The 25,387-nt window shown below is 44.9% G+C and overlaps 1 protein-coding gene across 1 annotated transcript in view; it reads right to left on the reverse strand.

Moving 5' to 3' along the window:
* The window catches only part of LOC149365310 (QRFP-like peptide receptor), a 171,691-nt gene extending 147,804 nt beyond the window's left edge, over positions 1 to 23,887 (reverse strand). The window contains exon 1 of the mRNA XM_089580147.1: positions 23,745 to 23,887. The gene's annotated coding sequence lies outside the window, so the exon portion shown is untranslated. The remainder of the gene's footprint in view (positions 1 to 23,744) is intronic.
* Positions 23,888 to 25,387: the final 1,500 nt, after the last annotated feature.

The following is a 25,387-nucleotide window of genomic DNA, read 5'->3' on the forward strand; positions in this document are numbered from 1 at the left end:
CTCAGTCCCATGAATTAGCTTCCCATACACGTCGTTTTCAGGGGCTGCCCTCAACCAGACTTGCCCTTAACTGCTTGCTCGCGAAGTATTCAGCTCACATGATCACTTCGTCCTCAGAGAGAACTGTCATGTGGAGGCGGCCGTAATTTCGCTGAAAACTTTGAGTAGTTGCGAAACGTTGTCCGGTGCCGAATGTGCTTAGCGGACCGGCTTACGCAAGACGCAGACGCGGAAAACTCTATTACTGCATTAGATCCGCGCGGATGAAGTGCTCAGGTTCCATTTGCTCCACTTTTGTTCGTTGTTTGAACACAGAAAAGCGTCAACACTAAGCCGAAAATCTACCGGAGTTTGCGCGTCGTTGGATTTAACACATAACCTGGCTTATCTTTGGCCGTGATAATAAATGTTGATTGCTGCGTCGAAACTGAACTGTGAGCTTGCAGAATATTCATCGTGAAGATTCGTTCGTCGTAACGTCGTGAAAGGGCAAGAAACTTCGCGAAAAATGGGCATATTCTTGTTAGAGGCAGAAGAGAGGCGACTTTTTCAAAGCTATTTTCGATTGTTTTTTTTTAGCGCAAAATCGACAATGTGCGCGCGAAAGAAAGGGTTAAAGTGGTTTGGTTTATGGGGTTTAACGTCCCAAAGCGACTGAGGCTATGAGAGACGCCGTAGTGAAGGGCTCCGGAAATTTCGACCGCCTGGGGTTCTTTAACGTGCACTGACATCGCACAGTACACGGGCCTCTAGAATTTCTCCTCCAAAGAAATTCCAGCCGCCGCGGCCGGGATCGAACCCGCGTCTTTCGGGTCAGCAGCCGAGCACCATAGCCACTGAGCCATCGCGGCGGCAAAGGGTTAAAGTGCCCTTGAAATACTTTTAAAAACGATTTGCTATGCATTTCGACGTTAAAGCGCCTTACTCCGTGAATCTCATTCAACTAGAATTGTTCTAATGCGTTGTGCAGAAGCAGAGTAGCCGGGAATCCAAATTTCCCCTACGCCTTCTTCGCCGCTTTCCTTCTCACGCGGGTTCGATCGCGTCCGCGGCGGTTGAATTTCTTTGGAGGAGAAATTCTAGAGGCCCGTGTACTGTGCGATGTCAGGGCACGTTAAAGAACCCCTGGTGGTCGAAATGTCCGGAGCCCTTCACTACGGCGTCCCTCATAGCCTGAGTCGCTATGGTAGGTTAAACCCCATAAAACCAAACAAAGCTTTCCTCCTCCAATCGTGATTCCTTGCACGTTCGAAGCTAAGCTGCTGTAGCTTCGCCTAGATAGGTGCCACGCAAGAACCAATCCAAATACCATTGCGTTGACCATTTTGCGCTGCATTCTTTTGTTTTCTGGAATTTATGGTAACTTAGTGCACTTTCTGGATGCGAGATAATTCTCAAAGTTTTTATATACGTGGACGATAATTAGGTTCTCCTCAATGATCTACTCGATTTCATACCCACGTTTTCCATAGCAGAGATTTTTTTCGTTCTACAACATGACAGGGTTATGATTTATACCCATGAATTACCGTACCATAAGAGGTCTAGGTTTTCACATACTGACCTGAATCTGATACGAGATCACGTTTTCTGATGTGGCTGCCGCGAGTTCGAAGAGACCTGCCGCCCTCTTCACCGTCATGCGTGGAGGGGGCCATTGTTATCATCTATTGGGAAGGCGCTTTAACACAGTCTTTTCCTTACACATGGTGCACGACAGCCTCGGTAATCACGTTGACATTGAGCAGGTTGAAGCGACCTAAAAGAATGAAAAATTATAGCCTCTGCCTGCCCCACGTGCGAACAACAGGCTTAAACCAATTGTAAAATACAAGAAGAAGCCCAAGGGCAATTTTAAGTTTTGCCACTCAAAAGTGAAAAAATAAAACAAAGGAGAGATTGGGAAGCTACTCTAGGGACCCACAGCCGGGGTAGGGGGCCCGGGGAGGCTCCCCTGATCTCCCCTGGGAGTAGCGGTAAGGATGGGCTATAAGGTTGGGACGTATGGTCGTCAGGAAACGGGTGATGGGAATTTGGACGGGAATGGGGACAGCGAGTGTCTTGATCTGATCCTTTTATTTTTCCTGCCTTCATTACTGGCCTGCCTGACCTTGACAGGGAGAGCGCCAAGATTGCTCAGTGGTGCGGCCCCTACTGGCGGGATGCCCGACCATCCACCAAAGGCAACGGGCTCCGACAGCCGGACAGGAGAATTTAACACGAGGTTAGCTATTTGGGGTCCCATAGCAGGATGAAAGCTGGATTGCATACTACGATTGTGTCGGAGAGGCTTGTGCACAAATTGAAGGCTTGACCGTGCAAGGAAGATGGCCATTAAAAAAATTGAGGCTGGCATTTTCTGCCTGTGCTGATAGCGTTTCCCACAATTTGAAGAATGTGGCGAATCAGTTCTGTGTGCAAATGGTGATTTCTGCCCCGTGCAAGACGGCCGCATTACATCCGCGGGTGATGTCCGGACGGAAGAGGGTTCCGGACTGCGTGAAACATCATGGCCCTCCGCACATCGAGTGTTCAGCTGGAGTTCTATTTGAATTCCGCCTAACCTGTGGGAAAATGCACATCGTCCACACGGGCCGTTTTATACATTAACGGCTAAGAGAACACCATCTCTTGATGGGAAAAAAAGCAGGGCCTAATTTGCTCCTCCATTGCAGCGCCTGCCATAAGGCCGCGCGTAAAAAAGCCAGGCCAGCCTTTGTTGACTTGGCGAAAAAAAAAATATTGAGAAGATGAAACCTTGACGAGGCTTTTTTCATGACGAAGGAAGAAAACGATTACGTAAGCGATTCATATATCACCTTGTTTAACCCCGTTTAAGTCGCGATTTCGCAGGTATAAAGTTATAAAATGCGTGTACTGCCGAATAAAATTTCGAGTCTGTGCCTGTCCCATTCACTCCTCGTCTCGGCGCGGTGGGTGAGTGGTTAAGGCGCCCAGCTGGTGAGCTGGAGGACCCTCGTGTAATTCCGGCCGCGGAGGCCGCGTTTAGACGGAGGCGGAATGCAAAAGCCGCCCGTGTTCGGTCAAAGTTCATCCAGAGCATGTTTGTTTTGCGCTGCTCCCAAACATCGCGAAGTTGACGGACCGCGTGAAGAAGCGACAGCGCAACTGCAAACCATCGCTTCTCGCCCACAGTAAAATGGCCGCCACTGGCTTATCCTCCCACTGGCATGCATAGCAGGTTGCTTTCCGTTTTAAGATAAAAGCTTTACTAGCCCCATTACGAGAAAATCCGACGCCATGTGTTGTTGTGTGCTCGCAGATGACACCGAAAACCCTAGCGACGACATATACATTTGGTTCGTCTTATATACCCCCCCCCCCCCCCCCCTTTGGCTTACCTCAATGCAGGGCCAGCATTCCAGACTACATTCGTACCAAAATTATGAAGCAATCGTTTGCAGCAAAGCGTTCAAGGTGATGACGTGTGATTTCTGGCTGCATATATTTTATATGTGCTGTTAAGTTGGAGGCTAGCTTGCGACAGACATTCTAACCGATGACATATGCATTTTCAATTTGATGCCTTCCGTGGCTTTCGTATCAAAATTGTGATGCAACCACTTCTCGTACAGCGTTCCGGATGGTGTCATACGCGCGCGCGTGTGTGTGGGTGTTGTCACACTTCGAAAAAAAAAAAAAACAGATCGATCGCCTGAAATAATCAATAATCTCAGTTCGCAAACCGCAGCAAAACGTCCACGTCTTGCGTCCACGACATGATTTCGCATTCCAGCACGTAAGCAGTCTTAAGTGCCTGTACCAAATATTTTTTTTTTTATCTGGCTCCGGTGGCAGCTCGAAGATAGCGCCACCTGCCCCACGCCTACCGCAGCAGCCGCCTTCGGACACACTGTGGGAGGATATGCGCAAGATGCTTTCCCCTGGCCTCCGACTGCGGCTTTTGTGGCATGATTTCACTGCGCCGGTGTGCAAATTACTTCGATAAAGATGTTCTAAGAATGCGCAAAAAAGATTTAAGAATTTCCCGTCTCAGCTGTCAGTCCTCAAATAGAAAGCGCGCTTTGCATGTCAGTACCGCCGTGAAACCCGTGGGAACGTGGTGACTTCTGAAGTCAGGTTGAGTCACTCGGAGAAACCTCCACTGACTCTGAAATCAGCCGGTTGCAAGCGCTCTCTGTGAAAAAGCGGTATCGAAGGCCCGTTGGTATGTGTAAACTACATAAGCGGATCGCACTGCGGTGAAAACAACGATCGTGGTCGCACGTACTCAGGAACCCAACTGAGAAGCCTGTTAGCCGTCGTCCCGCGCTCGTAGCCTCCACTACACTGCGAACAACTTGTGAGGCTGAGTTATAAGGCAGCGTCGAGCTGTACTTGTTCTTGTTCGAAGGCTCCAGCCGTTCGTTTTTTACGTGCCTAGTATCACTCTACGTCCCTCGCGGCATCAGTGCTTGACGGATCGTATATCACTCGTAGCAACAGAGCCTCTGAGGTGCAGTGGCATTCGAGCGCTCTCCTGCAGCCTTAGCGACGCGTTCGGCCGCCTTCTCACCTTCTTGTGCGTGAGGCTGCATAAAGCTTCCATTGGCAACTTGAGGCTGCGATGAGTGCGTAAGTGTACTTAAAGACATAACAAGCTTCAAACACGTATTGTGACACCAAAGTGAACAAAGCAGGGGAATTCCATGGTGCCTGCCAACATTTCGACAAGAGGACTTGTTTTCGTCCAAAGTCATTTTTCGACAACATTTCGACAAGCCCTCTTGTCGACATATTGGCAAGCACCCTGACGCTTCCTCTTCCCTTGTTCACTTTGTGATTATCAAGAACTGCCTGCCTACCTTGTCTCTACCATGTACTGACACCAGTTACTTGTAAACCTATTGATTGTTTCGACTCGGCCAACGTGTGCTCGCTTTGTGTCCAAAAAGAAGAGTAGACAAAAACAAAGCGTTTGAGGCCGAGTGGCCTGAGGCTTCGGGAAACTAAACTACGCTGTTCGCACTGACGCTAGTTTGAATTCCACTCGGCGCTGTGGCATGAGTGCTTTTTTTTTCCCCCGTACAGCATTCGGACGGAAAATTTTGGATCCTTTCGGAAAGTTTCGGCGCCGGCTTAGGAACGACGCTCGCCAGAGTTTTCCAGTAAAGGGAAGTAAAAGCATTTCTTGCTTTAAAAGACGAAGGGATAGAGAAGCAAGCTTTGGCCTGTGACTGCAGCGCGTGTTGCGCATGGATATTGCCACGTATCATTGTAGTGTTCAGGCAGCTTGCTGAGAAAACGCGCTGCTGGCGGTCATACTGGCGGGCTCGGGCATCAAGAGTTTTTTCCATCGTGGATGCCTCTTCTACAAATTCCGCGACAGTTTTCGGTGGGTTGCGGACGAGGCCGGCAAAGAGCTGCTCTGTAACTCCTCGCATGAGCAGCTTTGCTTTTTCTTCTTCCTTCATGTTTGCGTCGGTACGCCGGAAGAGACGCTTTATTTCCTCAGTGTACACAGCAACGGTCTCGTTTGGGTGTTGTATGCGAGACTGTAGCAGCTGCTGGGCTCTCTCCTTTCGCACGACGTTCGTGAAGGTCTTTAGAAGCTGCTCCTTGAAGGTTTCCCAGTTCGTGAGGTTAGCTTCCTCATTCTCAAACCAGACTTTTGCTGGTCCCTCCAAGGCGAAGAACACGTACCTAAGTTTCGTGGCATCGTCCCAGTTGTTGAAGATAGCCACACGGTCGAACTGCTCCAGCCATTCTTCGGGGTCGGCGCCAGGCGAAGCGTCGAAGGTTGGTGGCACCCGGGGCTGCTGAAGAATGATTGGAGTCATCGTCTGGGGCAAGCTCATGGTAGATGTTGCTGCTGGCTTTCGCTTCCGGGTAGGGTCCGGCAGAATCCCGAACTCAGGTTCGTCCCCTTGCAGGCGTCGGCTTGCGCGGTGGACTGGACTCAGGTCCTGCGGTAGATGACTCAAAGGGCTGGCGTCACGACTTGTAGGGGGTGTCCGGAACATGGGAGGCTACCCAGCACCTCCACCAGATGTCACGTTGTAGTGACGGCAGTCCAGCGGTCAGGAAGACACCAACCAGTCTTGGAAACGAAGCTCTTTATTTGGGCTGACTTGCGCCCACAAAAGAACTGAATCACTCGGCGGCGGCGTAAGCAACAAACGCGCTCGTCGGTCGTCGAACTACGAATGCCCGCTGCTCGCTGCATCGTTCAATTTAAAGCCGGCAAGGAAACTTCGAGATAACAGGTCGAGATCATCTAGAGTAATCTAGAAACACGTAGATGCAGCTGTTCATGGCTGTGAACAATCGAGATAAGTCCGGTCGCTTCTCGCGTCACGAACAAAAATGATAACACCCCTTTTCTGCGGCCTTGCGCGAACGAGCGAACACTACAATGATACGTGGCAATATTTAGCCGCAAAAATGCATGACAGTGGGATTTAACTACTAGCGAGTTAATTTACGCTCTCCAAAAAGTCTTACAGGACCCATTTAAATGGGACTTAATTTTTTTATCTGCATGCTAGTTTATTATTTTATAAAGCGGGGGTTTATTTTAAGCAACAGGAACGGCGAAAGCAGCGGCGAAAACAACCCGAGACGTTCAGGTCGAGCACCGAAAAACACGCAGAGATAGCGATGCTGCTGAAGCACATGTTCATCTTCGTCTTTGTTAAGCATGTTCGTCTTCTTCTTTACAATTTCGTCGGTAAACTACACAAGTGCAGTGAATTGGGTTTGTTGGTCAACGTTCATATTTAAAACAGCTCGGAGGACGCGACGCAAGGGAAGAGACGCCACGAGCGCTCGGGATGTCATCTTCCTTGTGTGCCGTACTGCGCGCTTTTTTAAATACGAATGTTCCGAATGTGTCGTAATTTTTTGTTTGATATTCGCCTAGCCGTCTTACAAAGCTGGAAACAATGGTGTACGAAGGCATAAGGAAAGGAAAAAATAAACGTTTTTCTTCTCGCGTGTGAAGAAGTAGAAACTTTTCTTTCTTACGTGTTTTGGTTTTCTGCGTGAAATCAACATTTTATTTGAATTAAATCCTTCTTCGGCGTGATGATATATGAGCTCAGTAAACTGTGGATCATGCCATGTACAAGTGCTGATTTCACAGAGAGTCACAGTCGAGTTGCGCACTCATAAATGACGAACACAGGAAAGACGAAGTAGACGGAAAGCTTTCGTCAACTTCGTCTTTCCTGTGTTCGTCATTTATGCCTGCGCAACTCCTTCTTAACAATAGCCATGCACCGGCTAGCCCCGCAAGAAGTTATTCTAAAGAGCGCTGTAATCGCCTTTTTATCTTACTCGACAAATCACTTGCTAGTAGAACTACGGAAGAGCGCCTCAAATGGGATAATGTAGTGAACCGTGCTGTTTTTATGGGTGCTAATTGTATTCAATAGAATACCTGCTCCGCGAGCTAAAACAGCTACGTTGGATGTTTAAGGGAGGCGTAGCGCGAAAAAAAGACAAGGACGAGAGAGACACAAGACACAGGACCAGCGCTAACTTAAACTGAAAAATATAAATCGAATTTCCGAGCTCGAGGAACCAAACGCGAACGCCCAGCAACAACTGATTAGATGAAGCGGAAAGATAAACCTGACCTAGCACGACTAGAACACGACCGAATCACCATGACGAGAGCTGGACAGCCCCGTGACAAACCTACGAGCGGTGACGCGAAAGCGACTACTTAAAATTTAGAAAGATGGATTCCTTTCGAAGCAGAACTACCGACGTTTCACTGATGCACTTATCTCTTCCCAGCTTATGAATGAATGAAGCCTCAAAAACCTCCCTTTATAGCTGTTCTCGAGAGCGACCAAGAACTTTAGTTTTCCCGAAAAGCGGATGACAACCGCAACTGGAGCAATGCTTAGGCAGATTCTTACTTCTGTCTGATCTGATGGACCTAGCATGTTCTCTTAGGCGATCATTGAGGCAACGACCGCTTTGCCCTATATAAACACGGCCACAGCTTAAAGGGATCACGTACACAACACCTACTTTGCACTCAACAAACTTAGTAACATGATTAACACTGCAAGCCGGCTTCTGTCCCTGTCTTTTTTTCGCGCTACGCCTCCCTTAAACATGATTTACCAACTGGCCCAGAACACCACTATGCTCAAGCTACGTTGGAGGCGCTCAAGGGTTTAGCATCCGCAAGTGGCAGTCATTCTGAACGAAAACTGGAAAGAATACAGTCAAACCATTTGTCTTTGTTACAACTTCTGAATAAACAATTTCAGAGAGCGGGCAAGCTTTCCGAACTTCAAAAGACTCCCTCTTCGGCAAAAACCAAGTATATTCCCTAAATTCAGTCCCATACTTGGCTGAACTACAACGCTTCCACACAAAAATTTCCATCAAGTTTCATGCTGGTCTTATTGCACAGAGAACTGCATAAAAGCCAGGTACATGCACCACACAGCAAAGCAAACACGTTCACCCAACTGCCCTACATTTGAGTCCCACGCCCTGCGTGCCGGTGCTTCAGCGAGTGCTTTGGCCCATGCTGTTCACTCGAAAAACTAATTAGTTTGCCGCCTCCATGCTAGACGGATAACGTTAAGCGTTGAGTCAATAAGAGAATAACAAGTGCATTGAACCAGGCACCGCGACTGAACTGTTCACTCCTCCAGGCATCCCATTGTATGACTTCGCCAACATTTGCTTCCGATGAATGGCTTGTCTCTGTACAGTCATTCAAGATAATTTTCTTTCTTGTTCCAGCGCGAGCACTCTAGAGCGCGTACTGTCGAAAAGTGGTCGAAGGTCGTTATCGCGAGTTGTAGCTTAAAAAAAAAAAAAACTGATGTTGCACCAAAGGAATATTCTTGTATTACGCGTGATTTCATAGATACCTAACATTTCATAGATACCGCATCATTGTATTCTCTCAATTTGTTTCGTCACTAGTGCTGTAACCAACGCTTCTGGGCCACAATGGCTATGAAGAACGAGAAAAATACCATGGTGACGTTTAGGTTACCTGCCAAGTGCGATGTTATAGCATTAGATTTCACGTTTGCCGCAGCTTTTGTTGCTGCTTCTGAGTATCTTTGTGTCAGTTTATTTGCAATTGTTGGTCCGCCAACCCACATGTTCAGACTGAGAGCTCAGTAGCAAATATCCACTATGCTGTGACGGTGCCAACATTTGCAATGTCCTGTTCTTTTTCCGATTTTTGATTTCGGTTCTTAATCTTGGTTGCTGTCTTGGATCTAGGTTGCTCACAAGTTGGTGGGCAAACTATGATGACGTCACAAGGTCACGTTACCTCTCGGATCAATCATTATTTTACTGCCACCTGCCGCGGTGGGCAGGTTGCTCACAATGCAATGGCCAGATTGCCACCTGCCACTGTAGACAGATTGTGATTATGAGAAAGAAGAGAAGGTGGAGGAGGAAGACCACGACGGCTCGCGCCGATTGTTTTAACTTATCCGTAGCCTAGTTTAGCCAGTGCTTTCATATCTTCCTGTTAAATTATTTTCAATATTCGCACGGCCAGTTGAGAATATAATTAAGTGGACCCATTTGTTTTCTCGTCACTTTTAAATTTTCGTGTTTTTCTTTAAAGGTAGCTTTTTTTTTCTTAAGGGAAAGAAGTGAAAGAAGGACCATTAAAAGGGATGGCTTTTGCAATGCTCGTTGTGCGCCTAAGTAAATGCCTTCTGGAGGCACCGGTGATAGTAATGAGTTCCTGTACTGTGCGCAAACAATCCAATTTTTCAAGGTGCTTTGTATTGCGACGCACAAAGAGAATATTTCACCACATTTATGCACAGTGTTACCCGCATAGCGCGCAGTGGCCAGTCAGAATTCTTAAGTAAACGCGCCGAGGCTCTTTATATGATATTGAACCGCTTATCCATTTTAACACTGACGCAAGTTTTGGAATGCGCTCGAGTTTTGGAACGAATTCGAGTGCGGGAAAAAAAAAAGAACGATATCTGGTTAGCTTAGGTGTATTCTAGCGAATTTAGCCGTGCAAAAGGTCAAGAAAGGAAATATTAGTTGAAAATAAAAATAGCTGTAATCATTTTTATGGCATTTTACGTAACTCTTTCATCAACACACTCCGTTTCTTTCGCGCCCAGCGAAAGATCTTTGTTTTCACAATGCTTGTAAGGGCATGGAAGTCGTTGTTAAGAGGTTAGCGCGTAGCGAGCTGGTGAATCACGGTGGCTATGAAAGTATCACGAGTGTACTGTTTTCCAATGCTGAAACACTTGGCGGTTTTCATCGCCATGAACTGGAATCTACTGATGAATTCTGCGAGAATGAACCTTGCTTACTCGTCTTCAACGTCCGAACGCCGTACAGCTTCCATGGCAGGCCCACAATGCAAGAACTCAAGCAGAAACCTTTGTAGAAATTTCAATAAAGTGAATACAGTATTTATTTTTTCAGCCCAAAATTTTCGAACATGCGTCTTAAATCAGCTTCGAAGACAACTAATACTAACGGCTCATCCGTTTTATCAAGTTTTCGTAACGAACATTGAAGTCTTCAGAGATTTGGGATGCTCTTTAAAAATGCTTATCAGATTTGGGTTTTCAGCTTTTTCATTTAGTTAACGCTGCTTTCCACACCGTAGCCGGAGTTTTTAATGAACGAAATATTTACTCGCCTGCGACTTCAAACTCTGAATTATAACTTTGGAATCACTTCATGAGCTTAATATTCACGTTAAACTCTTGAAGCGACGTTTAATGGTACGGCATGGCATTGAATGGCCAATTCATGCCATCAGGTTATGATTTGAACGTCGTGGATAGTCATCATCATCAGCTTGATTACGTCCACTGCAGAGCAAGGGCCTCTCTCATACCTCTCCAATCAATCCTGTCCTTTGCCAGCTGTGCGCGGCCACCGTATCCCCGCTAACTTCTTAATCTCATCCGCCCACCAAACTTTCTGCCGCCCTCTGCTACGTTTGCCTTTCCTTGGAATTCACTCCGTTACCGTCAATGATCCTTCGCATTACATACCTTGCCCAAGCCCATTCCTTCCTTTTGATTTCGACTAGAATGTAATTAACCCGGGTTTGTTCCCTCATCCACTCTGCCTGCTTGCGGTCTCTTAACGTTACACCTATAATTTTTATTTCCACAGCTTGCTGCGTTGCCCTTAACTTAAGCTGAACTCTTTTCATTACTCTTCACATTTCTGCCCCATAGGTGAGTACTGGTAGGGCACAGGAGTTGCATACTTTTCTCTTGAGAGTGAGTGAGTGAGTGAGTGAAAACTTTATTGGATCTTTCAAGGGTTTCGCGGTTGTGAAGTCTCCGTCGTCTTCTCTGGCGCTGGCGACTTGAGGCTTCTCGTCAGCAAGGGTGGGCCCCTATTCCAAGGCTCCACTGGGTCGTGCTGCATCAGTCGCGTGCTGCACTAAAGCCCTTTGGGTCGCGAGCTCGCCGCTGGTGAGCCGACTCTCCCATTGCTCCGCACTCGGGTGTTCGTGTTGGTGGAATGCTTTGTTGCGTTCGCATTCCCACGTGATATGATAAAGTGTAGGTGTGGCATCGCACCAAGGGCAGGTGGCTCTGTATTGTGTCGGGAACATCCTATTAAGTATGTGAACAAGGGAGGGGAAAACCTCAGGTTGCTAGAGCCCTTCCCTTCCCCTTTCCCCTCCCTTGTTCATTTTGTGATCGCCAAGGACCATCTACCGCACCCTCTCTCTACTATTAAGTATGTGTAGGTTAGGAAAGGAGTTGGTCGATATTAGTTAACTGCCATTCATGATCTGTGACAACCTGCCATGTGCGCTCCACTCTATTCGTATTCCTCTAATTATTTCACTCTCGTGAAACAACAATTTCCAAAAGAAGCATGAAACAACGATTTCCAAATGTACGTTCTCTTCAAAAGCGCAAATCAGCGAACCTGAACTTCTGCGAGACTTCTCGGGACTGGCTAGCTGATTACTACAAGGGATTCGAACTGCGCTAAGGCGAACCGGGACAGCGAAAGAAACTCGCGCGACACAGACAGGCGCAGGCAGTCAGGGCAGAATTTTGCGAGCGCGCTAAAGTAAAACGAACTCACATGATTATGGCTGTTTGCCATTGCAAAGACATTCGCGGGAAGAAGTTATTCTCAAGAATTTCTTCTTACTAGTGTGATTAAACGCACCGAACCCTACTCTCTGAACGTGAAGGATATGTCTGAAAAAAACTTTTTCCTTCCAGTAGCGTCTAGGTAGGTGACTAGATGTTGACAAGTATTACCACGGCGGCGTATTAACACCGTGCCCACGACTACGTTGATCTCTAGAGAAAGTTGGGATACCTTGTTAAGTTTCACCAAGAAAAAAAAAACTTCAAAACTGTACCTGAATCGTGCTCCGTATACTCTGTGCGCGAGTGTATATGCACTTAACTTCGCATAAATTTCATCGGTGTCAAAATCCTCATGCCCGCGGACGAGGAAGGAACTTTAGCCCACCGCCGCTTTCATGGTGCTGTCCTAATTGCATTAACTATACGTCTTTTCCGACGTATACGACCTTTTTAGCACTGCGCCTCCAGCGATGTCTTGTTATGGCGCTAATGTGTCAGCGTTGATGCGCTTACGTCAGTTTATTCTTCTGGACTATATGAACGGGCAGGCTGTCGCGCTTCCGAACCCCGCGCAAATGTCGGTGCGAAACACGCTTTCTGAAGATTTGTTACCGCCAGTGAGTGCGTGGCGTGTGTTCGTCACGTAACGTGGACTGAATTCAAGGTTCGCTTTGACGAGAAAACTTCGGGTAACGGGCTACTTGCGATACGATTGCAGAAAGAAACTTAATATATGTAAATATTCCTATATTTATTTCGTATGACGAATGGCAGGCACATCCCTCCTTTTGTTAATTTTCCACCACGCTTATTCCCCCTCCTTCGGTCATGAGCCTATCCGCCCTTTCTCCCCTCGCCTCACGTGCGTCTACATTCACTTCGAATGTGTCCGTCTATCTTTCTTTTAAAGCCCCCTTTGTGCACAGTTGAATCCTACAATACGCGTGCAAGGGAGCGCTGTGCCAACATTCTTTACAAAGACCGGGCCCCGGTTGAACGTCGAATAAATGCATTAAGTGGTATATTGTGATTCCTTGAACTATATATATATGAAAGAAGCCAACAGCCACAGACACCAAGGGGCACAGGGGATATTTAATCGATTTATTTATTTTGTGGTGTTGATCAATTTAGAATATTAGTGATGTTATCGCTTAAAGCTAATTGATTAGAAAAGCAGAAGAAAAAACAACCACTGCCGCCGGTGGGATCCGAACCCACGACCTCCGAATTACGCGTCCGGTGCTCTACCTCTGAGCTACAGCGACGGCTGTCAAATCCTCTGCTTTCGGGGGTATTTATGTTTACAAGTAACCTAACCTTGAGAGTGTTCGTCAGCGCCACCCACGTTCATAAGCGGCGGACTTAGAACGTCCTGAGTTACCGCAGGTGTGACGTAGAACGCCATCGAACGGAGAGGGTGGAAGCTGTGTGAAAACCCTCTTATCCGGCGGCAGTGGTTGTTTTTTCTTCTGCTTTTCTAATCAATTAGCTTTAAGCGATAACATCACTAATATTCTAAATTGATCAACACCGCAAAATAAATAAATCGATTAAATATCCCCTGTGCCCCTTGGTGTCTGTGGCTGTTGGCTTCTTTCATGTTTATAACGATCCCCTCATCCCCTTCCCTTGTTTGCTATATATATATATATATATATATATATATATATATATATATATATATATATATATGCGCGTGTGTGTGAAAGAATCCAAGAGCCACCTTGTTGCTCGAACTCTCCATTTGACTGTTGTTTTGGTTGGGTCGGACACCTCAGCCTCGGTGTAACCTCTGCCTTGAAAAAGGTCAGGCTCTGTCCGAAACGCCGAATAAATACGTTAACTCTTTCACTGTTGTGTATTTCGATGTTTGGCGACTTCAGTGTTGTATATATAAAAAAAAACTAATAACCCAGATTTCTTAGCCGCGTTCGTCACAATCGGATTCTTATTTCTGGCACATCCGAGTCCAGCTTGCGTGTTTTCTGGCAGGCTGTGTCCGGTTTAAGGGGAGTCGAGCTCGCACGGAGCATTTTTTGGCTTGTCAACGTATGACAGAGCGAGCACTAAATATTTGTTAGCATTTCCTAAAAAAAAATGTGTAAGAAAATGCATAAAAGATTAAAGACTAACGATTGTTGACTTCCTCACTCAGCTAACCAACTAGTACATGTGAAGTCACTGCTTATAATATGGGTGTCCTCCTTTTGTAAAGTACTGCGTAACTTAACTGACTACTTCGATAAGTAATAAACTACTGATGTTGCCAACAAATTTTCTCGTTGTGTGATGATTGCCTAGAGATTTCTTGTGGGGTGATGACTTCTTCGTGGGGTAATGAATGTGCCTAGGTAATTAAGTACTCTCGGACATATCGCCCTCCTTCAGCGCAGAGAAGTGACTGCGACAACTGAGCGCCCCCTATTCACACTGCCATTGCCTCTCCCCCGTCCCCGCTTCCACGCATGAATCCCTTTGTTAGTGTGGACCCATGACAACAGGTGGCGCTGCATTATCAGGGCTTCCGCTTCCCAGTCCGGTTGTATGACACGTCCATCTGCAGGGTTTCTGATATACTCAACTGGATGGAAAAGTGGTGTCCTGACATCCTATCCACCACTCGATTGCCCGAAAGTGGGTATTTACCATTTGGCTTTGCTATTGTTCGGCCAAAAAGTGAATTCAGTGGTAACATACGGAATTTTTCAAGGCAAACCCCGAAGAAATGCGCTCCTAATTTTCTTGTGAGCTGGAGACGAAACAATAAATCTTTAATTAAAAAATATATATATATCTGCAGAGAGCAGAGAGCTGTAGCCCTGTAGCCCTACTCTAACTCAACTGTGCAGCTATCTCGCTAACAGAACTCAGTTAGTTCAAACAGTTAATCAAGGAATTGCACAAGGATCTCTTTTAGGACCTCTTTTGTTTTTGATTTGCAATAATGATTTGCCTACAACTCTGACTACATACTTTACATAGATGACATTACTATATTTTCTTGTAGTAATAGCCTAGGTGACCTGACTTCGAAAATCAATTAAATTTACAAGACAGGTTCCAGAAATATCTTTTGCAAATAAATGCAAATAAATATAACTTAAAGATATTTCATTCCCAACAGAAGCGACTGGATGCCGTTCCTCTTGGGTGCCTAGAAAACCACATCACCCTTCCATCTCATTCTGTGACGTTCCTTGGCTTGTCATTTGATTCCCGTATGAAATTCAACTTGCATACTAAGTCAATAAGCAAACAAGTTTCATTTGGCGTAAGGGCACTAATAAGAACACGGTATTATTTTCACCAAAACAATTTTCGCTCACTCTATTAGGCATTCTTGCATGCTCATCTTAATTACTGTTCATTATCACGGGGCACACATAACATAGCCATCTGTCATCTCTCTGGCACTTCCAAAAACAATCTTTCGAATAATCACCTTTAGATGATCCACAGCTCTCAGTGCACCGATTTACCACTGACTTAATATTTTGCCGGTCATTTGTGCACTGCAACTGAAATTCTCGATTAGTCATTTCTTGTGCCCGTCATAAAAGCATCAACATCCCTAAAGTTTCCAAATCTTGCTTGTCGAATGCCAATGATACTAGATTTTCTGAACAACGTAATCTCCTACTTCCAAAAATCAAAAGAAATTACGTCAGACGGACGAATTTATTGTCCGCCATTACTGTTTGGAATTCGCTACCCACATTCATCAGATCATCCCATTTAGAGCATTCATTTTACAATAGCTTAAAAAAAGACGTGTTTGCTAATACCTAGAGTTGTCATATCTCTAAGTCCTGTTTATAATATGTGGTATATATTGCTCTTGTCGTTGTATATAACAGTGTTCTCTCTTTCACCTTGTTTTAAAGTGCCTTATTTTTAATATTCAGCATACTTCAACGATATTGCTTAGTTGTCGCACCTGAACATATTTGTATACATACTCTTTTGCCATACTGGTATGCATTTAAAAATTGCACTTAATAACTGGAGGCCCCTCTGATACTTTTTACTTTGGGCGCTGCTTCTGTACTAATGATTTTTATGTATTTCATAGCTGTACTTATTCGATAAATAAATCTGAGACCTGTAAAATGCTAGAAAGTAAGGGCAATCCAAGCTGTATCTAAGAAAAGAAACATCCCTGAAAAGAACAAAGGTATCAACATATTTGCACCAACCCGCACCCAGTTACGACGTGGATGCTGTCAAAAAGCACACCGGGCTAATGGCTTATTTGAGTGCAAGGTGATCTTTTCTGACATTCTGTCCTGGCGGCTAAGGGTGTTTCTTTTTCTGGTTGAATGCAAGGCCTGTGTTCTACAATAATTTCTTTTCTCGGTGTCTAAACATTTGCCGAGGCGACGCTCGCAGCCGAACCTCTTTCGCTGCAGCCTAGCTCAAAATGAAAAACCGCCTGCGGGCTTTAGCCGCCGCGGTGGCTCAGCGGCTATAGTGCTTGGCTGCTGACCCAAAAGACGCGGGTTCGATCCCGACCGCGGCGGCTAGAATTTCTTTGGAGGAGAAATTCTAGAGGCCCGTGTACTGTGCGATGTCAGTGCACGTTAAAGAACCCCAGGTGGTCGAAATTTCCGGAGCCCTCCACTACGGCGTCTCTCATGGCCTTAGTCGCTTTGGGACGTTAAACCCCATAAACCAAACCAGCCTGCGGGCTTTTGCATGTTTCCTGTCATTCTGGTTGCAATAATACTTCGTAATCACAAAGTTGGAAGTGACAACATGCCCTCAAGTCACTTGAATTGCGACATCAAGTTAAGGGCGACAACATCCCATTATGTGATCCTAATTACATCGTCAGGCTGTGCAAGGCCAGGAACGTTTAAAACGCACCCAACTTTTTCAAAACCCGCTTTTCAAAAGACACCACTGTAAGTTGCTGCGCATAACAAATCACGTTTGGCACGAGTACACAAGTCGACGCTTCTGTTAAAAGGTGATTTTTCAACAACTACAAAAAAAAAAGCGTTCAAAGGAAGCTCATTTGCGCTCGTTGCTCGGTGGCATCCCGCACGTGTCTCTGGAACGAGCTTCAGCAAAAGGATGACTTGCTTAGCTGGGTATTCACAGCCGTACCGTGCTGTATTCTCTCTCTCAGTTTGTGTGGATGGCATAGTTTTCTGGATCCCGCGTTTTCTTTTTAATTTTTGTCGCCCTCGTTGGAACTGAATGTACGTCATCCCACGTGTAGCATACAAAAGCAAATAAGACCTGCGGAGACGAGAAACCGGAATGAATGCGTTTCGACTGGGAGCAGTAATTATTTTCTTAAACATCGGTGTTTGAGTAAACCGGTTAAATTTTATTGCAAGCTACAGTCGTAGCCAGGTCCTTCGACGCAGGAAATGCTGCAAACAATAATGGAAGATCTTAAACAGCTGAAACAAAATACAAGCTCTACTAACACGAGACTGTCTGCTATCGAAAAGAAGCTAGACGATATTTCCTCAACGGTTACTGACTACACCTCTAAAGTAGAATCACTGGAAAAAACTGTCGACAGTCTACTTATGAAAGTAGACGACCTAGAGAATAGAAGCAGGCGGAACAACCTAATTGTGTTTGGCGTTAAGGAAACCGAGGACGAAACACCCCAAGACCTTGAGAACATGGTCTGCAAGGATGTTCTTCTGGACCGGTTGAAAATTTCGGATGTGGCTATTGAGCGTATCCACAGAATAGGGAAGCCAGCTGAGGACAAATGCAGACCAGTTATCTTTAAGCTAGTTGACGGGAGGGTCAAAGAGAGAATTCTCAAAAGCTGTAGAAATCTGAAAAACTCAGGCTATAGTATATCCGAGGACTTCTCCCCTCGCGTTCAGTCAATACGAAAGAAGCTCTGGGAAAGTGCGAAAGAGGAAAGGTTGAAAGAAGAGAAGGTCATGCTCAAGTTTGACAAAATTAAAATAAACGGCAAACTGTATCGATGGGACGACGCCCGCAATGAAAGAGTTCCCTGCGCTCCAAAGTGATGGTCTGTTTCCAAACTCGTGTCCGCACAAAGTAACACACAGAGCTCAGGAGCACTAAGAACACAGACATCCTTGAATTCCTTTTCCGTGCTTAACATTAATGCTAGAAGCATAGTAAATAAATTCGACGAACTTGAAAGCCTCCTCTTCACACACGATCCTGACGCTGCTGTTCTGACAGAAACATGGCTTCATGATGCAATTCCGAATGATGCAGTTATCACATCCGATCAATACGAAATCGTTCGTCGCGACCGCACTTCAAGAGGGGGCGGTGTCGCTATTCTGATAAAGAAAGGCATTGACTATACGCTGATACCGCATCACACCAACACTGAAATGGTTTGGGTTGTTCTCCGTCTTCTTCAGCTTAGTCTTTTAATAGGTGTTATTTATCGACCACCGAATGCTGATACTTCTGTACTGGACAACTTGCACGACTTTTTAAATGAACATACAAAGCGCTATAGCCATGTTATCGTATGCGGCGATTTTAACTTGCCAAACATCAACTGGGATTCTCTGTGCGATCAAACTTTGTGTGCTAACTCGGATGCTTTGCTCAGCATTGCTTTCAACTATAACTTAAACCAGGTTGTTCAGAAACCTACGCGCATTACAGAAAATACCAGTTCTCTTCTTGACCTAGTGTTTATATCGGACCCTGTTAGTCAATTGGGCTTTTCGACAGATGTCTTTCCCGGAATATCAGACCATGAAGCGGTGCTCTTTAAAAGCGAATTGCTGCGACCAGTAATTGTTCATCAGGCAGGAAAAGTGTTTCGCGACTTCAACAATGCTCAGGATGAAAGCGTTCTAGATCAGCTTGAAGTTACGTATGAATCCTTTGCCAAAAAATACACTGATGGGCGTACAAGTGTGAACGACTTGTGGTTAGAATTCAAAAGTACGGTTCATCAATGTATCAACAAGTACGTGCCGCTTAAACATAAGAAGCTGAAAATCGCGTGTCCCTGGATAACACGCGAGATCATACAGTTAAAACGTCGCGTGAAGCGCTTATCAAGGTCAAGCAATAAAGTTGGTGGTGCTTTGCCGGCTCTTCGGGCTGAACTGCGTTCAAAAATAAAATCTTCACGGTACCACTTTTTTAATGTCAAGATGCACAATTTTCTAAAAACTGACCCCCAAAAGTTCTGGAGGCATCTGTCACAGAAAAAAGACCCGGTCAACAAACTTCTCCTTAACAACACAGTTGTTACCGACTCCCTCCGCTTAGCGACTGCCTTCAATGAGCACTTTTCTTCTGTATTCCTGAGTAACAGCAACTCAGTCTCCGAATCTCGAACTAGCCATTTCAATCTGCCAGACCTAATTATTAACGAGGAGGGTATTGTTTCGGCTCTATTGGAGTTGAACACAAAAAAATCCTCTGGACCAGACGATATCCCTAACGCTTTTCTGTACAGATATGCTGAGTGGTGCGCTAAATACCTTTTCATTATTTTTACTGAAAGTCTCAGGACAGGAGAAATTCCAAACGACTGGAAAACAGCAAAGGTGGTACCCATTCACAAATCAGGAGACAAGCTTTGCGTGAAGAATTACAGGCCAATTTCTTTGTTATGTACGTCCAGTAAGGTATTAGAACATTTTATTTTCAAGCACATAAGTTCATTCCTAGAGGGAAGCGTTTTTTTTATTGAAAGCCAGCATGGGTTTCGGCAAGGCTTGTCGACAGTGACGCAGCTTATTCATATTACCAATGAAATTATGATGTCGCTAGACAATAATGGACAGGTAGATTTAATTTTCATTGACTTCGAAAAAGCGTTTGACCGGGTATCGCATGGCAATCTTTTGTTAAAAATAAGGTGGTGGTTAAATAATCGGCAAGTAGTCCAATGGTTAGATTCCTACCTTACACAGCGGCATCAGTTTGTTCAGATATCTGAATCTAATTCCACAAAAGCGCCAGTACTTTCAGGAGTTCCCCAGGGCTCAGTCCTTGGGCCGCTTCTCTTCCTTATTTATTTGAACGACCTGTCCTTCAACTCACGCATACGCTGTCGGTTCTTCGCCGACGACTGTGTTATATACCATAGTATCACATCAGTCGAAGACCAGGCACTCCTTACCGACTACTTAACAGCAGTTTCCAGCTGGTGTTGTACTTGGCAAATGGGTATAAACAGTTCAAAATGTGGAAAAATGACAGTAACACGAAAGAAGCAACCGCTCCAATGCACATACAAAATCAATGGCCTTCCGATCAACTCAGTGACTCAGGTGAAATATCTTGGGGTAACCATGACATCCAACCTGAACTGGAGCGTACACATCCAGTCCATTGTCTCAGCAGCGTCCAAAAAACTTCGGTTTTTAAAGCACCGCCTAAAGCATTGCACGAGCAAAACTAAACTGACAGCATACACATCACTTGTGCGTCCAGTGCTCGAATACGCCGACGCTGTATGGGATCCGCACACAAAAACGGATATAAAAATTCTTGAAGGCGTCCAGAGGAAAGCACTCCGGTTTATTTACCACGCTTATGGTCGGCAGGTCTCGGTATCTGATTTGCTCAACAGATCTGGGCTTCCCACGCTTGAATCCCGTCGAAAGCAGCACCGACTAAAAATGTTGTTCAATATCATACATAATAAAACAAAACTGAATTTTCAGAGTTACATGCAATACAACACAACACGCCCCACCCGTAACAAACACGAACGGACTATCTTGATGCCACGATGCCGAACAAAAGCATATTCTTGTTCCTTCTTTCCACGCACCATTTCCGAATGGAACCGACTGCCAAGCGATATCACCAACCTGGTATCTTCAGAATCTTTTTTGTCTGCTGTTTCGGCTCATGTATCGCAGTAGCGCGTCTAGTACACAGTGTATTTCGATTTCCTTGTTTTTATTCTGTTCACTTAGTCTGTCTGACATCGGATGATTTGCCTGTACTTTTTTGCTTCCCATTGGTCTTATTGAATTTTGTTCTCGTACTGTAATCGCCCTTTGTTGCTGTTATTTGGTTGTTACTACTTTGTAATTTTTTTTTTCTTTGTGCACTCCTGCCTTGACCGCCAAAGGGCAGTCGGCAGTATTTATGAAATAAATAAATAAATAAATAAATAATACTCGTCGTCTTTACTGTGTTATGCCATATCGGATCCAAACCAAAATGCTCATAACAGTCGTTAAACCTCTTTGGTAGCTCTTTGAATTTTATTCTGAGCATATTGTTTGTTTGCTCGTTTGTGTGTGTCTCCCTGTGTGTATTATGCAATATAAAATTCTAAGTAATCATAAGAGATTTCATGCCATTTGGAAGTGATGTTATGATATGATATGTGCTTACGCGATTAACAAATAAATTAGCAGTCAATAAATATGTGCAATTTTTTTTCGAGAAGGGAAGCTTGATGGTCTCCTAGGCCAAAAGCTGCTCAAGCAATTTGACAGAGGACCAAGAGACCACTACATGACAGGGGCAGTCAGGTAGAAGGCACACCTACAAGATATCTGATATCAAATACCAGTAATCAGCAAACAGTAAGGTGACAAACAGTCCGAAACATGGAACCAACACTGGGCATTATAAAAGAAAATAATTGGTTCAAAAATCTCGTAATTAAGTCTTAAAACATTACACACACACAAGACTATATAATGTTTATTTGAGTTCCAAAAACACAGACATGAGCTCTCTTCGATTCAAGGCTACTATGTGCCTGAATTTGATGAGTAACACGGAAGAGTGTGAGCCAAAGATTGGCGTTTGTAAAATGTGCAGGAACGTGCAATTTTCCACACATTAAAATTTCTAGTGGGCATATTAGTGCTTCGGTTCTGTAAACCAGACAATGTGGCTATGTGGTTAGTGGCTGTAGGAGAGGAAAAATAGAATATTTTTAGTAAGCGGAATTCATCAATGAGTTTTAATTTCGAATAACCTAAAAGCATTTATTTGTAGTACCCATGGGTTCCATATTTCCAATATGGCGAATTGTTTGTTTCTAAATCGTGAGAAGTTTATTTAAATTTCCTTTCGCGGTTGTACACCAAACTTAAGTGCAATAAAATAAATTAGTATCGTGCGAAACCCCCGCCACAGAAACTGCTAGAGCAGTATATACATATGAATTTAAAAAACCTAAACGTCCAGAACTTTGAAAACTTTAAAAGGGCGCAAACACAGACGACCACAAAGTACAAGAGACGAGACACAAGCGCCGACTGTCAACTGATTTTTATTGGAGCAAGGGAACACCTTATATACACAGCAGCATACACAAGATAAGAAGTTGCAGAACGCACGTGCGAGCAAGAGACACATATCTCTCTTAAACGCTGAGGTCTGTTTTTTAGATGCGACTAATCTGTTCACCCCTTGAGCGCCTTGCTTGGTTTTTGTATCTTTTTTTCCGCAGTGTCTCTTGCTCGCACGTGCGTTCTGCAACTTTTTATCTTGTGTATGCTGCTGTGTATATAAGGTGTTCCCTTGCTCCAATAAAAATCAGTTGACAGTCGGCGCTTGTGTCTCGTCTCTTGTACTTTGTGGTCGTGTGTGTTTGCGCCCTTTTAAAGTTTTCAAATATGAACCAACTTGCCCAAAAAGAAGTGTTAATGAAGTCCAGAACTTTGCACGAATGTGTAAAGGGAACCTAACTTTACATCCCTCTTACACTAGCTCAGTACGGGAAGTACACTTTTGTTTTCTTTTATTGCATCTACTAAAAATTTATGATTTAACGCTGTTAACGTAGAGGGAGGTACCAATAGCAAGGACCACTACCTACCTAGAAATGCCATGTAGTAAGTAATGACAATCGCAGACAACATCCGCAAACGACCATCAAGTCGCCAAGTGCTCTGTGCCAAAGTGCAGAAAGGTGCGGAAGAATGTGAAAAAAGCAACTAATGTGCATGTCTATAAATACACGAAGAACAATCTTTCATGTATCATGCCGGTTTAAGAAGCCATTATCTTTTTTTTTTTTACTAAAAACAGAGACGATCTAGTATTGACGGCTCGCGGGGTATCCTTCAGCTCCGCCCGATCGTGTGTTAAGTCAAGACAGGATTTGGTAAGTTTTTATTAAAATAAATAATTTGTCAACCTAACATTTAAAACACATTCTTGTAACAGCATTCGAAACAAAGGTGTTTGTTATTGTAGAAACAGAGGTTAGAATGTGGAACAAAAGTTGTTGCTTGTTTTAGTTTTTCTTTCGCAACTTATGCAGCTACTGATTAGTTTTATTTCCACGACCTGTGAAGAATAAATAATGGCATTGTTACACATTTCGTCTCCAACTCTTAAACCGTACTCATCGACGTCAAAGTGAGGTTATTATTTTCCGCTTTGACTCCTGCCAGGCTGGTTTGAACTATTCAAGCAAGGCTACAGTAAAGTGTTTGGCACCTGCCCGTGGAAGTCGTTCAACTTGGGAGCCTCCTGTTTACAGCGTCTAGAACGCACGACCGAGTGTTAACAGCAGCGGAACTCTGAGTCTCCTGACTGCTCAAAAGAACAATTAAAAAGTTCTCCAAATGTGTGAACGACATCCAACTCCCGTTCATCGCAGCCCGGCTGAAGTTTCTGTTTTTGCGGCAAGTCTTGTGTCGTGGTTTTCCTTCGATGCCGCTGAAAGAAAATTTCGGGAAAACAAGTCGTGAAGTGCCCACTCACCGCTTTCCGAAGTTCCACCCAGACGGCCGGTCTGTCTCTCAGGCGTCGTCGAGGTCTTCAGTGAGAGAGAGTAGGGGCAAACGAGCAGCAGCCTGTAGCGCGCGCGCGCGCTCGCCAGCGTCACTCCCGAAATCCGTGCGCGTTTCCCCGAGTCCGTCAGCGGTTGTGCGCGGGCTACGGGCGGCTCGAAGCGCGTCTGCCGGGGTGATGGAGCGCCGCTCAGCGGCACCCGCGGGCATCGGGCGCGCGCGCTAACGCGTGCATTCCCCCCGTCCACCACCGCCACGGGCGAGTAGGCGGCGGGACGTTGACACCCGCCCTTGTCAAATCCGCAGGACGATCGAAAGCGCCAATTGAGAAAAACGAAAGAGTTTTTTTCTGACCCAAATTTTTCACGGAATATGTCAAAAAAATCAATAGACTTCTATGTACCTTAGCCGCCTCGGTGGTTCAGTGGCTATGGTGCTCGGCTGCTTACCCGAAAGACGGCGGTCGCATTTCGATGGAGGCGACATGCTGGAGGATCGTGTACTGTGCGATGTCAGTGCACGTTAAAAAGCCCCTTGTGGTCAAAGATATCCGGAGCGCTCCATTACAGAGTCCCTCAAAGCCTGAGTCGCTTTGGGATTTTAAATCCATAATACCAATTTCTGTGTAGCTTGTTATGAGAACAAATTTTCGTTAGTCCCTCGAAAAACTTCCACACCCAAAGCGATAATACTATAACTGAATAAACTTTTCTTAAATTAAACTGCCAAGTATAAGTTTCGGCACTATTTCTTTCTTTCTCATGCTTTATTTTTTTAATATAATGTGTAAATTAAGAGCTTGTGCTTCAGATGGTATTTGAGCTGTGTTGTGTGTCATGAAATATGAATGCGGTATTCTTCTGTGCTGTCCTTTTTAGTGATTAAATATTACTTTTAAACATAAATGTGTACAGGTAAAGCGAAAAATTATTGTTCGAGATGCATCTGTATTGCACTTTCAGTCTGCACTGCTGTGACCCGCGTCAAAGTGTTCATTGCTTCTGGGGGTAAGAAAGATTGTAAAATAAATGCAAAATTATGAAATTACGATTAATATTTTTTCCTTCCTTCCTTCCTTCCTTCCTTCCTTCCTTCCTTCATTCCTTCCTTCCTTCCTTCCTTCCTTCCTTCCTTCCTTCCTTCCTTCCTTCCTTCCTTCCTTCCTTCCTTCCTTCCTTCCTTCCTTCCTTCCTTCCTTCCTTCCTTCCTTCCTTCCTTCCTTCCTTCCTTCCTTCCTCTCGCTCTTCTTCTCATCTTAATATCTTCCGTACTGTTTTCATTTCTTCTTTAATTTTTGTGTTCTTTCTTTTCATTCTGTATTTGTTTATTCACATCTTTTTTAGGTATTTTCTTTCGCTCCGGTCTTCCTTTTTTCTTCCATTTCTGTTTATCTCTTACTTCATTCTCTTCAGTACTCCTCTAGATTACTTCTTTCAACTCAAACGGGGCACTCATGCGAAGTACATCAAGTTTGGGATGGAAGTTATCAGCGAGTGAAAGATTAGGGCTTGCATAAGCAGCTTTGTCGACCACAAGTGGCGAATCAGGCCAGTTCCGTGAGAAGACTGTCGAATCGTGGTTGTCAGCAACTTTGTCGCAACGCGCTAGAGACAT

This window comes from Amblyomma mixtum, chromosome 1 (genome assembly GCF_055824585.1).
Source record: "Amblyomma mixtum isolate Tamu chromosome 1, ASM5582458v1, whole genome shotgun sequence".
Classification (NCBI taxonomy): domain Eukaryota; kingdom Metazoa; phylum Arthropoda; class Arachnida; order Ixodida; family Ixodidae; genus Amblyomma; species Amblyomma mixtum.